We start from the raw sequence: 5,935 nt of genomic DNA on the forward strand, positions 1-5,935 counted from the left end.
GTTTTCTCTTTTTGTATTTTTGTACTGCTTAAGTTTTGCTTTTATTAATATCTTGTTTATACTTTTGATTTCCTTTCCTTTACATAATTAACTTATATTTTATTTATGTTCTTATCTTGTTTATTTATGTTTCTCTCTTTCATTATGTTTAGTTAAGTTTATTATGTCAAGATGAAAAGGTTACACTAATGGTGTAAGAATAAGTATAGTATAAACTCAACATAGACCTTAATATTTGATTCTAATATGTTTTGTATTTGTTATCTTGTTCACTTTTAATACTTTGCTTATTAAATGGTTAATCTAGATTTATGTTGTATAACCCTTGGTACAACAAACACTTAGCACTTTCATAGCCTAACCGTATGGTATAACCGCCTCTTTTCATAGCCTAACTGTATGGTATAACCGCCTCTTGTGCTATAAAAGGAACTTGATTTGTTGTTAAAATAAATTCTAATAATGAATACTTTATAACATTTACAAGTATTAACATTATTCGAATAAGATAACTAATGAAATCATGTTAATAGTTTATAATCAAATTGGAACCTCCTTTATGTGTAGTTTCCAGTTAAGTAATAAAAATAGTTTATACTGTACTTATTTAAAATACCATTAGTGGATCCTCTAACCTTGACAATTATTTTATTCTTATTTAATCATTACATTAATCTTACATATCAAATCCCCTTGAATTCATCATCATTATCAACAGCTGCAGCAATAACAACAACATTATTATTATTATTATTATTATTATTATTATTATTATTATAGTTAACCTCTATGTGGTTTGATCCTAATCTTGCCGAGTTATTTATTATTCTGACACTCTTGCACTTAGAAGAAGACATTAATATTTTGGTCGTGTCATAAAGCCTTGCTTAGCTTACAACTTTGTTGGGCTCTTATTTGTTGGAGTATAGGACTCTTTCTTTATTAAAACCTTATTGAGGTTTTAATCAAATAGAGCCTTATTGGGCTCAGAACTTTGTTGGGTCTTTATTTGTTGGAGTTTTGCCAAACATTTTTTTTATATTAAAACCATATTAGGTTTTTTAATCAATTAGATTCTTGTTAGGCTCAAAACCATATTAAGTCTTTATTTACTAGAGTCTTTCTGAACTCTTTATTTGTTAAAACCTTGTTTGATTTTTAATCAACCAGATATTTGTTAGGCTTAAAACCTTGTTAGGTTCTTATATAAAGGTTTTATTTGTGTTTTTAAAAGATTTTTTTTGCAAAAACATTATGCAATTAAATGGAAAAAGAATTAGATAACATACATATTTACCTATTTAAAAGTATACTTCTCTTTTTCTTGCAACTCATCTTACAATTAATAAAAAGGTTTACTATCACTGATGTAGCCTTTTGGTCACCCAACTTTTAACCTACTTGAATTTGTGGAGTATTTACAATTTCACATGGACACCATAACTCATTTATTTATTAAAATTTTTATATCTTGCTAATTAATTTGAATGAATTATCTAGTACCCTTTCATCTATCATCATTGACAAAAAATGAGCTTAAACTATCATTATGAATAAAATTGCTCATTGTCTCACTATTAGAAATTTTCACTAGTTATGTTGAATGGATGAAACTACCTTTTGTAATTGAAGTTAGCCCCTTATCTTGATATATTTCCAATTGATCTAGCTATAGATTCTTTCAAATAAAATTACTCTTAGTTGATCTAACTCTTCTCATTCTTTCAATAATCATCAAAAGACACTCATATTATCATCACTAGGTATCGTTCATGGTTTTTATAGAGTTCATTGAACCATTATTTAATTATTTGTTGTAATGGACTCCTTACCCCCAATGGACTTCAATAATCATTAAAAGACATCTAAATTTATCAATTACCTTATAGGGTTCACAATATTGCCCCCTAACTGCTATTCTAATGAATAATTATAAGAAGTGTCAACATTGTTAAGAACTTTATGAACTCTGTCAATAACTATTTTTGCATGAAAATCATTTTTATTATTTTCGAACCAAATCACAAATTGCAAAAATCATATTCATTTAAGTTTAATTGTCGCAAATATATTATAAAGATATAATTTTGAATGTTTTTCTTTGATTGTGATCCCAAGACATGTTATTTAATATTAAGATTCAACTTTCATGTGTATTCGGTTGACAATTGACACTATAAGGATAAAAAGCAAGTGTTAACTCAAAATCAGGTTATCCATGGATCAAATAAGCATCTTGAAATTTTGATTATTGTATTTTGAAGCATAAATTCATTCAATGTAAGCTTTAAAACAAATTTCTTTGACTTTCTTGCAAATCCCTAAAGGTTTATCTTTAGGGAAAGGGTAATTTGATCTTTTATATATACAAGATTGGAATTAGTGAAGGTACGTGATAAGATGACATTCTGTTTTTTAAGGTTTCAAAGTAAGAAGTTAAAGTAAAAGCTCGAGGTTTCGTTGAGAGAAATTTATCTTATTTTTTAACTCCTAAAATATTCATCTCCACCTTTGAACCAAATTCTTTCAACTTTGTACCTAAAAAACTAGCTTGGGAATTTGTCCTTTTAGCTTGTTTTTCAATGATTTTAAAGCTGCAAGATGTAGGTTTTTGTTTAACCTGAGGTGTGTCCTTCTAAGAACATTATAGTGTTTTTTTTTCATCTTATGTTTAGCATAAAATGAGGAGCTCAGAAAAGAATAAATGTTTGGCAAACCCATCTATCCAATAAGTTTAGTTGATTTGATAGGTCTTCTTATACAAGTTTACAGAGGGCTTTGGAGCGCAAGATGGGTAAAACTTATGTTGGAATGGTAATATAGGATTATCAGATATTTGTTTTTAGTCTATTTTATCTCTCTTTTTATTTTTATTTTTTATAAAAAAAAATTAATGTCAACTCATTAAAAAAAAAATTAATCAAAGATTTTGAAATGAAAATGTTCATACATAAACACATTGAAAACAAATTTTTGGATTTTGGATTTTTTCCAAAAGACATTGAAAATTTGTCAAAAATATTTTTTGGATTTTATTTTATTATTTTTGGATTTTTTAAAAGGTAGAAATTGGGTTAAGACACATATCGTTTATTTTATAAAGAAGATTTATTCAATATATAACTTGTGAGAAATCTACATTTGCAACCAAATAATAATAAGTTAAGTCATAAACATATCTAAAAATAGTTAGTGTTTATATATATATATATATATAGACAACATAAATAAAGTACAAATGTTTTTTACTTTTTTTAACAAGAAAGGCTGATAAAACGATTAAGGTTTAAGAAAAGAAAGTTAAATTATCAAAAAAGATATAAGATAAAAAAAGAAAAAGCAATATAAATTGTATTAAGAAAAATATGTATGAGTTTGATCAAAAGATTATAATAATAGGATTTTTTTTGTTATAGAAAAGTTCAAAAACCAAAATAAAAGGAGCTTTGCATTTATAAAGAGATTATAACTTGAAGTCCAGTCTCTATATTCCATGAGAAAATATGACTGTAATTATTATTATTATTATTATTAATGAGTTGTTTTCATTAAAAAAAAGGCTTTATATTTGGAAAAATTAATTATTTATAAGGAAAAAATTGAATTCATTTTCAAGACGGAAACTAGTTTAAATAGGAAAAAAAATTCTTTTTTTCGTGCATAATTTTGTCACATAGCTCCTTGAACAACTTAAGAACGCTATCAAAGTTTCCTTAATCCAAACAGACTCCATGATCGATTCTATCCTTATCTTATATTAGTGAGTTATTAGAAATTTAAATAAAACAAAAGTAAAGTTATATGAATTTACACCTAATAAGAAGTTTTTTTAAATTGTTAGACATTCAAGCTACATGCATATATACTAGCAGAGCCAATTTAAATTAAGGACCATTTCAGCAGTGACTTAAAGGTCCCAACTCAACAAAATGTCCCAATAATAAATAAAGTATATTTGTTAATCATATTTTATGAAATGAAAGTTGTTCTCATTTAATAAAAGGCTCCATGTACAAAATAATAAAAAAATATATTTCTTACATATTTTAAAAAGCTTCAAGTTTTGCCCTATACCTCATTCACCTTAAATTAGCTTTAGATAGAAATTATAGCATGATGACGATATCACACAGTTAAAGGTAAACGAGACTTAAATTAGAGTAAAGGAATTAAATAAAATTTCAGGAAAAGTTTATAAATTTAAAAAAATAAAAAAAATAAAAAAAAATTTAAATTGTTTATAAATTTAAAAAAATAAAAAAAATTTTAAACTGAAAGAATAATAAGTTCAATTTAGGATAGTTCTCATAGATGTAGTGATGTTTGTGCACCATGCTCCCTGCTCCCTTCCTCATATTTAAACACAAAAATGAATATTCAAAGAAAAAAATTAAACATGCTAAAAATAGGGTTATATATATAAAAAGTAAGTGTTGAAAGAGAAATTCTAAATTACAATGATAAAAGCTCTGTATTTTTCAATTACAATGATAAAAACTCTACATTTATAGTTCACAAAAAAACTGTAATTTGAAACCTACACTATTACAATTACAAATAAAACTAAAAGAGATTGATGAATTTACTATGACTTTATTTTTAATTGTATTTTTTTGTGAGCTATTTTGAATGTTTTATGAGTTTATAATCGCTTATCTTTGTGTGTTATAGATATTCATAGGTTTTTACTAGATTCTAAAACTTTATGGGAAGCTACTTTAATGAGATATAGCTTGGGTTTGTAACAGAGAGGAACAATTATAAGAAATCAAACTAAAATGAAAAAAAAAATAAAGAAAAACCTGATGGCAAATATTAATTCATGTAAACTTTAATGAGATATAGCTTGGGTTTGTAGCACAGAGGAACAATTATAAGAAATCAAACCAAAATGAAAAAAAAAAAGAAAAACCTGATGGAAAATATTAATTCATGTGAGAAGATATTTTTTGGTTCATTTATTTTTTTTAATTTCTTATTTAATCAGTTTTGATTTAAAATTCATCTTTTTAATTTCTAGCTTAAGAAGGGAGATAGAAAGATGTTGAAAAATGATTGAAGAACAAGAAAATTATTTGTTGGTCACATTCCAACAATTAAAAAAATACAAGCTTGATATCAACAAGTTTTATTTAACAAGATGAGTTTCATTATAATCTTTTTGAAGATTCATTTTGCTAGAAAAAGAATTAAAACTTGGAAAATTTTTAGGATTCTAGGCTTTTTTTATCATTTTAATGTTGATTCAATACTAGAAATGAAATTATAAAAGTCTCTAGTGTTTCTCTGTTAAAGAATAATATAAATTATATCTTGAGACCTCACTTAACAACTTAAGCTTTTAGGTGAGATAGTTCTTTGACATGGTATCAGAGCCTTGACGACCAAGCGGTCACGAGTTCAAATCTCACAATCACCATTTATTTGATAAAAATTAAACACAAAGTAATATGGGCTTGTGCAAGTTTCAAACTCAAAGGGCTTTCACTTGAGGGGATGTGTTAGAGAATAATATAAATCATATCCTAGGACCTTACCTAACAATTTAAGCTTTTAGGTGAGATGGTTGTTTGACAAAAAATAGTTATTGTATATAACACATCCCACCATTATATTATACACAACTCTACAAGTATAAATACAAAGGATGGCTGCTACCCTTATGCAACCTACATAATTAATACAAAACTATCTCTCAATTAACTTAACTTGGTATCAGAGCTGCGGTTATCGTTCAGTAGCCTTCTTCCGCAACAGCTGCAACTCTCCTGTATAATTGTTTCAATCAGCAGCCATTCTTTCTTCTTAGCAGCCGGTCTTCCTCTATTATATTCGCTAGTAGCAGTTTCTCCTCAGCAGATATCAATCATCTTCTTCCTCTGTTACTTCTCATCAGCATCCACGAAATAAAAACTGCAACTTCTCCTCCCTAGTA

This window comes from Populus euphratica, unplaced genomic scaffold (genome assembly GCF_000495115.2).
Source record: "Populus euphratica unplaced genomic scaffold, PopEup_1.0 scaffold70.1, whole genome shotgun sequence".
NCBI classification, from domain to species: Eukaryota; Viridiplantae; Streptophyta; class Magnoliopsida; order Malpighiales; family Salicaceae; genus Populus; species Populus euphratica.